We start from the raw sequence: 15,971 nt of genomic DNA, 5'->3' as shown, positions 1-15,971 counted from the left end.
GTAATCAGCCAATCAGAGCGCGCGTCGCGTCGCAGCCATATAATAATTCATCATATTGTTTTTACTGTACCTCTGTCTTGGTCCTGTTTTTCCTCCTCTTCTTTTGTTTTTGAAAAAAAAAAAAACCTGCATCACAAAAATGACTCAATTCAAACAGTTTAACACTTCAGCGATTACTTTTTCCCTACAATTACACCACCAGCCTGAAGGCATGTATTGGCATATTTGAAGGAAACAGGATTATTCAAGAGAATACGAGGTCTGTTAGAAAACTATCCGACCTTTTTATTTTTTGCAAAAACTATATGGATTTGAATCGTGCGCTTGCATCAGCCAAGCTTGAACCTTCGTGCGCATGCGTGAGTTTTTTTTTTTAACACATCATCTAAGATGTCCTTGTTGCTATATTGACGCTGAGTGAAACACATCTTATTTAATATTACATGCTACCAGTGTTAGCACTTTTAGCAGCTGTCGGCAGATCCACTTAATCACGACTCCTTGAGGAAATATGCCACAGAGAACTTTTGCTGTCCAAACCAAAACAAACCATTATGAGAACCATCTCGCACTCCCCAAAAATATGAATTAATAAATCACAGCCGGCCCTGGTGTCTAACAGCAGGCTGCTTGGGCCATTTTGACATTGTTATGCCGCAATGATGTAATGACCCAGAAGGGCTCATCAGACACTTTTTTTTGGGGGGGGGGGGGGGACTATTATCATTATTATTTAATAGGCTTTGCTATGCAGTTAAATCAATATTATCAGTTATCAAGTTGTTCACCAATGAATATGGCTTTATACATCCTGAAGAAAACCATACACCCTGAGCCATATTCATTGGTAAAACAACTTGATAACGATTTTATCATATACCTATAATTAAATGATAAATGTTGTATGGTTTTCTGAAGGGTGTAAAAAGCCATATTCATTGGTAAAACAAATTGATAACGATTTTATCATATACCTAAAAATGATAAATGTTGTATGGTTTTCAGAAATGGTGTAAAAAGCCATATTCGTTGATAAAACAACTTGATAATGATTTTATCATATACTTATAAATGATAAATGTTGTATGGTTTTCTGAAGGGTGTAAAAAGCCACATTCATTGGTAAAACAACTTGATAACGATTTTATCATATACCTAAAATTAAATGATAAATGTTGTATGGTTTTCTGAAGGATGTAAAAAGCCATATTCATTGATAAAACAACTTGACAACGATTTTATCATATACCTATAAATGATCAATGTTGTATGGTTTTCTGAAGGGTGTAAAAAGCCATATTCATTGGTAAAACAACTTGATAATGATTTTATCATATACCTATAATTAAATGATAAACGTTGTTATGGTTTTCTGAAGGGTGTAAAAAGCCATATTCATTGGTAAAACAACTTGATAACAATTTTATCATATACCTAAAAATGCTAAATGTTGTATGGTTTTCTGAAGGGTGTAAAAAGCCATATTCATTGATAAAACAACTTGATAACAATTTTATCATATACCTAAAAATGCTAAATGTTGTATGGTTTTCTGAAGGGTGTAAAAAGCCATATTCATTGATAAAACAACTTGATAACAATTTTATCATATACCTAAACATGCTAAATGTTGTATGGTTTTCTGAAGGGTGTAAAAAGCCATATTCATTGATAAAACAACTTGATAACAATTTTATCATATACCTAAACATGCTAAATGTTGTATGGTTTTCTGAAGGGTGTAAAAAGCCATATTCATTGATAAAACAACTTGATAACAATTTTATCATATACCTAAAAATGCTAAATGTTGTATGGTTTTCTGAAGGGTGTAAAAAGCCATATTCATTGATAAAACAACTTGATGACGATTTTATCATATACCTAAAAATGCTAAATGTTGTATGGTTTTCTGAAGGGTGTAAAAAGCCATATTCATTGATAAAACAACTTGATAACGATTTTATCATATACCTAAAAATGATAAATGTTGTATGGTTTTCTGAATGGTGTAAAACGCCATATTCATTGGTGAACAACTTGATAATGATTTTATCATATACAGTGGTCCCTCGTTTATCACGGGAGTCATGTTCTAAAAATAACCCGCAATAGGCGAAATCCGCAAAGTAGTCAGCATTATTTTTTTTACAAATATTATAGATGTTTTAAGGCTGTAAAACCCCTCACTACACACTTTATACACTTTTCTCAAACAGGCATTAACATTTTCTCACTTTTCTCTCCTGTGTAAACACTCAAAGTTCAAACCTTAGTAGAAAAAAAAAGAACGTTTTCCTATAAATAATTATGATGGCTTTTAGAACTAACAAATTTAATTTTAACGATCAACCTATGAGGTTGGACACATAAGAAATTATTAATAGTGACTCACCAGTATTTCACAGTTCCTCTGACCGCGCCTCTTCGTCGTGGCACCGCTCCGCTGTCTGGATTGGCTGATTACCTGGGTGGTATGAAAAATATTACCTGTCCGCGAAAAGGGTGTATTGCTATTTATTCTTTAGTGTTTTATCCAATCATATTGGCGTTTCATTTCTAGGTATATGATAAGGGCTTTTATTATTTGGCTGCGATGCTAACGAACGGGTGTGACTACGAGCCCAAAACCATCAGCAGCTTTCATATTTAGGCAATACTGTAAGTTTGCGTGTTTATATATATAATAGCCATATAATAAACAAATTATTAACCTCGCTTGCTCAGTCTGTACGGGAATATCAGACCTCTGTTTTTCGGTCCATACTAAATACCTCGGTCTGATATTTCCCCGTACAGACCTTGCGCTCATTTAATAATCCTTTAATATTTTTTTATATTAAAAAATAAATAGTATTTACTAATTTTAGTGTAACAATATGGAAAGTTCATTTTATTTTTCCCTTATTTGTGGTGCCTCATAAGGATGGCAGCCTTAGCAATTGCCTATACTGCCTATAGGCTTGGCCGGCTGTGCTTAGGTGCCCCTAAAAGCCTGAGTGAGGATTTCACCTTTGTATTCATTATAATTGTGCTGGAGATGGAAACTTACAATTAAGCCTAATTCAGACAATTGTTAAAATGACAAAGCAGCAGATGAACAGCACATTCTGTACAGAAATATTTTTAGACACTCAAATGTAATGTGACTAAGCACCAGCTCATCCTGGCTGCAATATGCTATGTTGACTTTCAGTGTGCATGCAGTCTGGATTCAAAGCAGATTAAAATGGAGCTAGTTTTGTCTTCGGTAGTCCTGCAGTTATTAATAAACTGTGTGACAAATAGAGGAATCCCAGTTACAATTTTAGATACACTGCCACTCCCTGTCTCCAGTCTACATTCACACATGTACAAAGCTATGCACGAGCCAAAAGGCATGCCTCGTGTGCACTCTGCAGAGCCAGATCTTTATCTGGCTCCTGTCCTGAAACGTCCCGTGTCTCTGTCTGAGGAAGTCTTACAGGAGACAAAGCTCACATCGCTCTGCTTTACATCAGCCTCCATGTCTGGGCTATTTCCAGCTGTCGTCTGTTTTCAGGGTATAGCCGAGAGCAAGAAGAAAGAAAGTAGAGTATCCTAAGTCCTACCCACCCTGGCTCTGCCTCATGTCTGAACAAAAAGTCATCCTGAGGTGTTTAAATCAGTGTCTGAAGACAACAATGTGGTCACGAAACCAGCATGAACCCAGCAGCTTTGTTTAATTTGGGGCAGTTATAGATTACAGTTTTTGATCAAATTCAAGACAAAGAGCCATTGATGTTACAGGATGCTGTGGACTGTGATCTTGGCAGCAAAATGGGGTAAACTTCCTTAAAAAAAAAAAAAAAAAAATCTAATGTGGAAAGTTTGTTACTGTACTGATCTCTAATTAAAGGGGAACTATGCAGCATTTTTACCTTAATTTTACATTTTGGGGGTAATTGTAATTGTTAAATAACTAGTTTTGGGGAGAATGGGGCTCACTCTCCCCCCACCAAGGGTCTTGTAGCAGAAAACCCACCTTGCAACTGCAGGGATGCTAATCCGGCATACACATTTAGTCATGTCCTCGTGATACAAAGCAAGGTGGGGGTGTTGCTCTAATTCATAAATCTGGTTTTAGTTTACTAGCTGTTGGGGGTCTAAAATATAATTCATTTGAACATTTCTAACTTGGCAACCTGTGAAGATAACATTCTGATTGTTGGTGACTTCTGCATTCATATAAATAAGCCTTCTGATCCCCTCTGCAAATCATTCATGGACATTATAAATGTATTAGGATTCAAGCAATGCATTCAGGACTAGACACGCATTAGTGGAAAAACCCTGGATTTGGTCCTTGTTCACGGTATCGCTGTCACAAATATTGACATCATGCTTCTTGTGTCAGTGGTCTCAGATCACTCACTTATTAAGTTTACAATTTTGTTGCCTTGTTTACTGGAACAAGAACCTTATTTATCATTGCAGCGACACATCAACTATTCAACTACAATTGAACTTGGAACTAGACTGCCTGATACCTTAGTGTCACGTTTGGAAAATAACCATTCAGTGGACAGTCTTGTGGATATCTTAAACTCAGCGGTCACAACCACACTTGACATAATTGCTCCACCTATATTAAAACCACGTCCCCCAAAACACACCTTGGTTCAATGATTACTTATGTGGCCTAAAGCATAAGGCTAGAGGTCTAGACAGTCCCGGCGCCAGAAAAAAAATATTAAGGGGGCGATGAGTTTATCACAGGGGGCGGGGTCGCTCCCCCCCCCCCAAAAAAAGTGCGCACCGGAGGAGATGTGCCTCTGAGCACGCGTAATGAATTGGGTGCGCTCCTGGAAAGCTCGTGTATTTAGGCTACACCGTTGTAAGAGACTGACTAAGTGTAAAGAGTGATGACAGTATTTTTTTAATTATTATTTGAACGTATAGACCCTCGGTCAAGTGATCTGCATACCACACAGAGCCGGTGTTCTGTCGAGATGAGGTGTGCCAACTTTCGACACTCTGAGCTGTGACGTACCTTCGTGTTGTCCAATAGGAACGACGCGTTGGGCCAAAACACGGAAGACTCGTGGCAGAAACCACTGATCTGTACAAAATGGATTGGACCAATCCGATTGGTGCAGAAACCACTGATCTGTACAAAATGGATTGGACCAATCCGATTGGTGCAGAAACCACTGATCTGTACAAAAATGGATCGGACCAATCCGATTGGTGCAGAAACCACTCTGTACAAAACATTAACGTGTGACAGGACTGCTCATTTAGAGAGCAGTTTTCTGAAGAAAAATCATTGGAACTGTTTTTTGTTGTTTGTTACCTCAAAATTTCTGATTACTGTTAAAAAAAGTTTATAACACTTGTAATTAAAATAGCTAAATAAATCAATAAGTGGTTCTTTAGAAACCTTTCATCTGTAAATTAAAACCACCTGTTATTTCATATTAGATAATTTCTTGTGTAACATAAGGAACCTCAGACATTTATTTTTAGACAAATAAAATAACATGGAAACTTGTATATTTTTTAAGTCTGGTAGATTATTTATATCTCATTTTAACCAGAGAAACAAACACTAAATAAATACAAATGTTTATTATAAATGCAAAAGGAAATAATTTAGCAATGACTGCAGTGTGATTGTAAAGTAGGATTTCTGTGACATAAACCTCATGATGAATTTTTTTATAGTCATTTAAACTTGTAATTTCGTCAAAATATGTAATTGCCTTTAATGTTGTTATCAGAACAGAGTCATTTCTAAAGTATGAATTTGAGCACAATAAGTGGAGAGCTTCTACTTGTGCAAATGTCTTTTGACTTTGATTCGTGGACATTTTTAATGATCCGTTCATTTATTGTTAAAATATAAATTGAAACAGCTTTTTTTAAAAATAATAAAATAGTTGCAGTTCAAAGAGCCTTTTATTTAGAAGCAGATGTTCTACTGGATTCTCGGGACCAGATGAAGGTCTCTTCTGCAGTTTTTAACTCTGGTGGTGTTGCTGAAGAGCAGAGATGTTTTCTTTTGACTGGACTTCGTGGTGTTCAGCTCATCAATGGACATTTGGTTGTCTGCACAGCAAATGTTCCTGACTGGGACAAATAAAAATATTTCTTTAAATATAAAGAAACACTAAACAGTTTATACATAAAAAAAGGGTGAAAAACGGCAAAAAAAAATAAATAAATAAAAACGATGGAAAAAAACGCCTGAAAAAATAAGTTATTTAAAGCTGAGCTTTTGTGGTGTCTGAAAAAAGCTGTAGCTTTATTTGGTAAAAATAAAAAAGACTGAACCATTTACAAATGAAAAGTGTTCACTCAGATCAACTGTGCTAAAAGGCTAAGCTAACGTTAGCCGATCATTAAACCTTCACAGTTCAGTAAACGTCACGTTTTATTTTTACATTATTCTCACCTCAGTAAAGCTGCAGAACTAACCTCCGTTGGGCAAACTGGGACTTCGCATATATCCAAAAAGTGGGAGATTTCGGACTGAGTGGGTTTGCTCCATCACCCAGCGGCCTGGATCGCTCTGCCCAGTGATGATGCCTGAAGGCCAGCTTCTCCGTGCAGGTCGGCCCGCTGTCGCGGTTCGATCGATATCCCACCAAGACGTCAGTCCTTCCTCGGTCAGTGTCACTCTGAAAAGTAGCTGAAAAAAGCTTCTTCCAGCAGGGTGATGGGAGAATCGTTCTACTGCTGTTTTTTAAAGGTTTTTTTGTGGTTCAGGCGATGCAAATTCAAGATGGTGATTGCTGAACTTTATTCAGGTTGTGGAAACAGCCAGAGTGTGACGTAGCAATCTCCCCTTGCCGCTTCCGAAGCGACGCATCTGACGTCACGACGCGTTGGAAACGCACTGCCCTCTGCCGCACTGACAAGAGCAACCCTCAACCTATCAAATCCCTTGAACACAGACACATGCCATATCCGTTTGTTTTAAAATTAATTACTTTAGGTAATTAATTTGGTTTATTTGTTAAATACGTGATATTATTGAATAACTAATATTTTGCTACAACCCCTGGCAAAAATTATGTAATCACCAGCCTCTGAGGATGTTCATTCAGTTGTTTAATTTTGTAGAAAAAAAGCAGATCACAGACATGACACAAAACTAAAGTCATTTCAAATGGCAACTTTCTGGCTTTAAGAAACACTATAAGAAATCAAGAAAAAAGATTGTGGCAGTCAGTAACGGTTACTTTTTTAGACCAAGCAGAGGAAAAAAATATGGAATCACTCAATTCTGAGGAAAAAAATTATGGAATCACCCTGTAAATTTTCATCCCCAAAAGTAACACCTGCATCATATCAGATCTGCTCGTTAGTCTGCATCTAAAAAGGAGGGAACACACCTTGGAGAGCTGTTGCACCAAGTGGACTGACATGAATCATGGCTCCAACACGAGAGATGTCAATTGAAACAAAGGAGAGGATTATCAAACTCTTAAAAGGGGGTAAATCATCACGCAATGTTGCAAAAGATGTTGGTTATTCACAGTCAGCTGTGTCTAAACTCTGGACCAAATACAAACAACATGGGAAGGTTGTTAAAGGCAAACATACTGGTAGACCAAGGAAGACATCAAAGCGTCAAGACAGAAAACTTAAAACAATATGTCTCAAAAATCGAAAAATGCACAACAAAACAAATGAGGAACGAATGGGAGGAAACTGGAGGCAACGTCTGTGACCGAACTGTAAGAAACTGCCTAAAGGAAATGGGATTTACATACAGAAAAGCTAAACGAAAGGCATCATTAACACCTAAACAGAAAAAAACAAGGTTACAATGGGCTAAGGAAAAGCATTCGTGGACTGTGGATGACTGGATGAAAGTCATATTCAGTGATGAATCTCGAATCTGCATTGGGCAAGGTGATGATGCTGGAACTTTTGTTTGGTGCCGTTCCAATGAGATTTATAATGATGACTGCCTGAAGAGAACATGTAAATTTCCACAGTCATTGATGATATGGGGCTGCATGTCAGGTAAAGGCACTGGGGAGATGGCTGTCATTACATCATCAATAAATGCACAAGTTTACGTTGATATTTTGGACAATTGAAAGGATGTTTGGGGATGTTTCAAGATGATAATGCATCTTGCCATAGAGCAAAAACTGCGAAAACATTCCTTGTAAAAAGACACATAGGGTCAATGTCAATGAGCAGATCTGATTTGATGCAGGTGTTAGTTTGGGGGATGAAAATTTACAGGGTGATTCCATAATTTTTTCCTCAGAATTGAGTGATTCCATATTTTTTTCCTCTGCTTGGTCTAAAAAAGTAACCGTTACTAACTGCCACAATCTTTTTTTCTTGATTTCTTATAGTCTTTCTTAAAGCCACAAAGTTGTCATTTGAAATGACTTTAGTTTTGTGTCATGTCTGTGATCTGCTTTTTTTCTACAAAATTAAACAACTGAATGAACATCCTCCGAGGCCGGTGATTCCATAATTTTTGCCAGGGGTTGTATATTTTCCAGTATTTCTTTTTCTTTCTTTTTTATTTTTTTGATAACTCTAACATCCGAGGGGGCGAGATTGATGACGTGAGGGGGCGTCGCCCCCAAACGCCCCCTCGTGGCGCCGGCCATGGGTCTAGAACAAAAATGTCATACTTCAAAACTAGAAGTATTCCACCTCGCATGGTGTGATGCTATTCTAGACTATAAGTATGCACTACTGGCAACAAAGTGGGCCTATTACTCTGATTTGATTAAATGGTTGTGTGGTCGTAAATGCTTGTGTGCTCATCTCAACAACTGCACCTTGTTTTTGTTGTTGCTTTGATTTCCCACTTTCTGTTTCTTCAGGTTTGTAAAACTATAAAAACCTTGTAACTGTTAGAATGGCCTAAGCAGTGGCTCACCCCTCTGAGTCTGGTCTGGTTGAGGTTTCTGTCTCAATATCATCAGAGGCAGTTTTTCCTTACGACTGTCACCTGTGTGCTTGGTCTAGGGGTTGGTAAGGTTAGACCTTACTCATGTTAAGCACCTTGAGGCAGCTTTGTTGTGATTTGGGACTATATAAATGAAATAAATTTAACTGAATTAAGCTGAATTTAATTGAATGGGCCTTTGGCCCCTTGGTACTGAGCACAATGGCCATTTTGATTCACAGGCTTTTTTTATTTACTTACTTTTAATATTTAATGACTAATCATCACCAACATCATCTAAGATTGAAGTAGCAGGCAAACCTTGGTAAAAGTACTTAAGAGTCTTCAATATTCAGTTGCACTAATATAAAGCACAGAGTTTGACAAATTACACTATGTAACAAATTTTTATTTTTGTTTTGTTCCTGGGTACACAGTGTGTTTCCCTAACCTGTTATGCCTTAAATAAATAGAAAATAGCTGTTATTCCAACGAAACTTTGCTTCTGTGATCAGGACAATGATATTTTGAAATTTGTCTGTTTTCAAGAATATTCTCGATTCACCTTCACTACTACTGAGTAGTCTTCTAGAATATTCTTTGACTGCTAGAACTGTCCAGAATTTTCTAGAAGTTTCCAGAATTATCTAGAAATTTCAAGAAACTTTTAGAACTTTCTAGAACGTAAAAAAAAAAAAAAATCAAAGTTTGTGCTGAATGTAATCATTTTTCCATAGACTTTAGACATAAGCAGTTGAAATATAACACTTAGAAGCCAGGAACAAAAATTGTGTTACATAGTGTTATTATACAAAGCTTGACTTAGCAAGCTGACATTTATCTCAGAATTACAGGCTATGAAAAAGTTAGTTATTCTGAGAAACTGTACCGGTAATAAAGACGCTCATTAACAATAACGGTGAGTAATGAAAATAAGGAACGTTTGTCTGTGGTCCTGAATGAAAACCATGTCCAATGTTTTACAGAGTATTTTAAAATACTTAATTGCTGGATTAAATTGCCACATGAACAGTATCAATGAATAAAAAAAATTGCATTTGTCTAAACCATGAAATGAACAAAAACGAGAAAGGGATCAAACCTGGGCTGGGTCTCCACTTCCTCTGCTCATGCGGAGGAGGTGGAGACCCAGGAGGACTCTCAGGCCCACACGGAGACTTTTTTGGGGGGTGGGGTGGGGGTATCGTAAGTGCTGAGTTTGTTTGTCTTTTTTTAACAGCCTGTAAGAGCAGAGCTGCTGCGTTTCTTCAAAATAGATTGTGATCATTTCACCCTGCATCAAAATGAACGCAGCCGCCACTGTGACATAAAAATCACATTTAAACTTTGCCATTCATCTGTGGATCACACTGCAGAAAAATGTCGAGGGCTCATTTAAATGTTAAAGTCTCGATGCGGCTATTGGATGTGTTAAGCCCCTGTCACATTGGCGTATTCGTAGAGCTGCTCATTACAGTGTATCGTCTACGGTGCAATGAGCAGCTCTCCGCCCACTTCACGTGGAGCTTTTTCTCAATGCGCAGCAGTATGTTGAGGGCTACACGCGTAGGATGGAAGAAATTAAACATGTTTAATTTTCTTCGGCGTAGAGCGCTGGACACAGTTTGAAGCAGGTCTGCGCAGCACAGCGTTACTGCATGCAAGTCTGTGCACCACCGCGCTCCTGTACACAACCAAAAACTGAGTGCGTCAGCTGGAGAACATGAGAACATGAGCACACAGCCCACAGCACCTGTGTGTTCAGAACAGGAAATCGAACCTCAACTCAGAAATCCAGAAACACAACAGAAACAGCAGGTCGGTCGCTCACTCTCTCTCGCGCGCGCGTACGCGGTCTCCCTCCCTCCCTCACTCTCTCTCTCTCTCTCTCTCTTTGTCTGATTGACACTCACTGCATGTCGGTGCGATCATCAAATGCCTTGATCGATCAGTCTGATCAAAGCTGAAAAGAGCTGTGACTCTTTAAAATAAACGCGCACTCGCTGCATGTCGGTGCGATCATCAGACAACCTGATCGATCAGTTTGATCAAATCAGCGGACCTGATCGGAGCAACCGGAGGTTGAAAAGTTTAACGAGACACAGCGTTTCGTTCATGGCAGCCTTTACCACAGCCAGACTCAGCAGCATCTGGACACAATGAAAATGATCCACCAAGACAAAAAAAAAAAATTATATATATATATATATATATAAATATATATAATATATATATAATATATAATATATATATATAATATATATATATATATATATATATATATATATCAATCAATCAATCAATTTTTTTTTTATATAGCGCCAAATCACAACAAACAGTTGCCCCAAGGCGCTTTATATTGTAAGGCAAGGCCATACAATAATTATGTAAAACCCCAACAGTCAAAACGACCCCCTGTGAGCAAGCACTTGGCTACAGTGGGAAGGAAAAACTCCCTTTTAACAGGAAGAAACCTCCAGCAGAACCAGGCTCAGGGAGGGGCAGTCTTCTGCTGGGACTGGTTGGGGCTGAGGGAGAGAACCAGGAAAAAGACATGCTGTGGAGGGGAGCGGAGATCGATCACTAATGATTAAATGCAGAGTGGTGCATACAGAGCAAAAAGAGAAAGAAACAGTGCATCATGGGAACCCCCCAGCAGTCTACGTCTATAGCAGCATAACTAAGGGATGGTTCAGGGTCACCTGATCCAGCCCTAACTATAAGCTTTAGCAAAAAGGAAAGTTTTAAGCCTAATCTTAAAAGTAGAGAGGGTGTCTGTCTCCCTGATCTGAATTGGGAGCTGGTTCCACAGGAGAGGAGCCTGAAAGCTGAAGCCTCTGCCTCCCATTCTACTCTTACAAACCCTAGGAACTACAAGTAAGCCTGCAGTCTGAGAGCGAAACGCTCTATTGGGGTGATATGGTACTACGAGGTCCCTAAGATAAGATGGGACCTGATTATTCAAAACCTTATAAGTAAGAAGAAGAATTTTAAATTCTATTCTAGAATGAACAGGAAGCCAATGAAGAGAGGCCAATATGGGTGAGATATGCTCTCTCCTTCTAGTCCCCGTCAGTACTCTAGCTGCAGCATTTTGAATTAACTGAAGGCTTTTTAGGGAACTTTTAGGACAACCTGATAATAATGAATTACAATAGTCCAGCCTAGAGGAAATAAATGCATGAATTAGTTTTTCAGCATCACTCTGAGACAAGACCTTTCTGATTTTAGAGATATTGCGTAAATGCAAAAAAGCAGTCCTACATATTTGTTTAATATGCGCTTTGAATGACATATCCTGATCAAAAATGACTCCAAGATTTCTCACAGTATTACTAGAGGTCAGGGTAATGCCATCCAGAGTAAGGATCTGGTTAGACACCATGTTTCTAAGATTTGTGGGGCCAAGTACAATAACTTCAGTTTTATCTGAGTTTAAAAGCAGGAAATTAGAGGTCATCCATGTCTTTATGTCTGTAAGACAATCCTGCAGTTTAGCTAATTGGTGTGTGTCCTCTGGCTTCATGGATAGATAAAGCTGGGTATCATCTGCGTAACAATGAAAATTTAAGCAATACCGTCTAATAATACTGCCTAAGGGAAGCATGTATAAAGTGAATAAAATTGGTCCTAGCACAGAACCTTGTGGAACTCCATAATTAACTTTAGTCTGTGAAGAAGATTCCCCATTTACATGAACAAATTGTAATCTATTAGACAAATATGATTCAAACCACCGCAGCGCAGTGCCTTTAATAGCTATGGCATGCTCTAATCTCTGTAATAAAATTTTATGGTCAACAGTATCAAAAGCAGCACTGAGGTCTAACAGAACAAGCACAGAGATGAGTCCACTGTCCGAGGCCATAAGAAGATCATTTGTAACCTTCACTAATGCTGTTTCTGTACTATGATGAATTCTAAAACCTGACTGAAACTCTTCAAATAGACCATTCCTCTGCAGATGATCAGTTAGCTGTTTTACAACTACCCTTTCAAGAATTTTTGAGAGAAAAGGAAGGTTGGAGATTGGCCTATAGTTAGCTAAGATAGCTGGGTCAAGTGATGGCTTTTTAAGTAATGGTTTAATTACTGCCACCTTAAAAGCCTGTGGTACATAGCCAACTAACAAAGATAGATTGATCATATTTAAGATCGAAGCATTAAATAATGGTAGGGCTTCCTTGAGCAGCCTGGTAGGAATGGGGTCTAATAAACATGTTGATGGTTTGGATGAAGTAACTAATGAAAATAACTCAGACAGAACAATCGGAGAGAAAGAGTCTAACCAAATACCGGCATCACTGAAAGCAGCCAAAGATACGATACGTCTTTGGGATGGTTATGAGTAATTTTTTCTCTAATAGTTAAAATTTTGTTAGCAAAGAAAGTCATGAAGTCATTACTAGTTAAAGTTAATGGAATACTGAGCTCAATAGAGCTCTGACTCTTTGTCAGCCTGGCTACAGTGCTGAAAAGAAACCTGGGGTTGTTCTTATTTTCTTCAATTAGTGATGAGTAGAAAGATGTCCTAGCTTTACGGAGGGCTTTTTTTTATAGAGCAACAGACTCTTTTTCCAGGCTAAGTGAAGATCTTCTAAATTAGTGAGACGCCATTTCCTCTCCAACTTACGGGTTATCTGCTTTAAGCTACGAGTTTGTGAGTTATACCACGGAGTCAGGCACTTCTGATTTAAAGCTCTCTTTTTAGAGGAGCTACAGCATCCAAAGTTGTCTTCAATGAGGATGTAAAACTATTGACGAGATACTCTATCTCACTTACAGAGTTTAGGTAGCTACTCTGCACTGTGTTGGTATATGGCATTAGAGAACATAAAGAAGGAATCATATCCTTAAACCTAGTTACAGCGCTTTCTGAAAGACTTCTAGTGTAATGAAACTTATTCCCCACTGCTGGGTAGTCCATCAGAGTAAATGTAAATGTTATTAAGAAATGATCAGACAGAAGGGAGTTTTCAGGGAATACTGTTAAGTCTTCTATTTCCATACCATAAGTCAGAACAAGATCTAAGATATGATTAAAGTGGTGGGTGGACTCATTTACTTTTTGAGCAAAGCCAATAGAGTCTAATAATAGATTAAATGCAGTGTTGAGGCTGTCATTCTCAGCATCTGTGTGGATGTTAAAATCGCCTACTATAATTATCTTATCTGAGCTAAGCACTAAGTCAGACAAAAGGTCTGAAAATTCACAGAGAAACTCACAGTAACGACCAGGTGGACGATAGATAATAACAAATAAAACTGGTTTTTGGGACTTCCAATTTGGATGGACAAGACTAAGAGTCAAGCTTTCAAATGAATTAAAGCTCTGTCTGGGTTTTTGATTAATTAATAAGCTGGAATGGAAGATTGCTGCTAATCCTCCACCCCGGCCCGTGCTACGAGCATTCTGACAGTTAGTGTGACTCGGGGGTGTTGACTCATTTAAACTAACATATTCATCCTGCTGTAACCAGGTTTCTGTTAGGCAGAATAAATCAATATGTTGATCAATTATTATATCATTTACCAACAGGGACTTAGAAGAGAGAGACCTAATGTTTAATAGACCACATTTAACTGTTTTAGTCTGTGGTGCAGTTGAAGGTGCTATATTATTTTTTCTTTTTGAATTTTTATGCTTAAATAGATTTTTGCTGGTTATTGGTAGTCTGGGAGCAGGCACCGTCTCTACGGGGATGGGGTAATGAGGGGATGGCAGGGGGAGAGAAGCTGCAGAGAGGTGTGTAAGACTACAACTCTGCTTCCTGGTCCCAACCCTGGATAGTCACGGTTTGGAGGATTTAAGAAAATTGGCCAGATTTCTAGAAATGACAGCTGCTCCATCCAAAGTGGGATGGATGCCGTCTCTCCTAACAAGACCAGGTTTTCCCCAGAAGCTTTGCCAATTATCTATGAAGCCCACCTCATTTTTTGGACACCACTCAGACAGCCAGCAATTCAAGGAGAACATGCGGCTAAACATGTCACTCCCGGTCCGATTGGGGAGGGGCCCAGAGAAAACTACAGAGTCCGACATTGTTTTTGCAAAGTTACACACCGATTTAATGTATAAATTATATATATAATAATGTTAAATGACTGTTTTTGAGCTGCACCACACCATGCAGTAGAGGGGTTTGGGGGGAGGCGCAGCTCTGAATTTTTATGACAGTTTTTGACATATGCAACTTCTGAGCTGTAGGTGGCGCTCTGTATAGAAAAATGCGACCAGAAAGCAGACGAAACAGCAAAAAAAAAGAAAAAAAAAAAAGACCAAAGCTGCTTAGTTCTTCTTTAACCTGTTCTTTATCACAGATGAGGAAGAGTTCTCTTTCATCGTTGCATCCATATTTTCTATGTGTCAACAGTAAAAATGACACACTAGTCTGCTCATGTCACTGTTTGAGTTACTCATTTCTATACCTTTGTAAGAAAAGAAGTAAGACCTTCATAGGTCCTGATTATCAATGGTGCCCGTGCATATCCTGCCAGTGCTTATGAAAGGAATGAGAGTCTACAACACCCCCCAGGCAGGGTCGCCACTCCATCACAGGTTACTTCCCCAGCCAAAGTCAGTGCCCATTTACAGCTAAGTGGACTGGGACAATGCAGATGAAGTGTCTTGTCCAAGGACACAGACAGGTAGTGTGACCGGGAATTGAACCAAGGTCTACATATTAGTAGCGCAACTCTGTATCCCACTGATCTGCCTTCTATGTATAATTATGGGATTTTTAATTGTGCAATTATTACTGTTTATTAACACTTACATTTACAGTTTTGCCAGAATTTTATCTTAATCAGATAGAATGTCACAAATATGGCTAAGGCCGTAATGCTGTGTCAAAATGCCAAGACTGAAACCTGGAGTATGTGTCAATGCTGAGACAATACTTACAACTAATCTGTTCAAAAACACATTTGACTGGTTGTACTTTGCTAACGTAGCTATCTAACAAACATCAACAGTCACACTCTCAATGAATGTTCTTCTCCCTTAGCAAAAAGTAGTATACGTAAAGTTCGTTTTATTAAGTATCCTTCAGTATAAGTATAGCAAGTTTACTACAGACCGTGT

The sequence above is a fragment of the Thalassophryne amazonica genome, chromosome 10 (genome assembly GCF_902500255.1).
Source record: "Thalassophryne amazonica chromosome 10, fThaAma1.1, whole genome shotgun sequence".
Taxonomy (NCBI): domain Eukaryota; kingdom Metazoa; phylum Chordata; class Actinopteri; order Batrachoidiformes; family Batrachoididae; genus Thalassophryne; species Thalassophryne amazonica.
Note: the sequence above shows the minus strand (reverse complement) of the source record.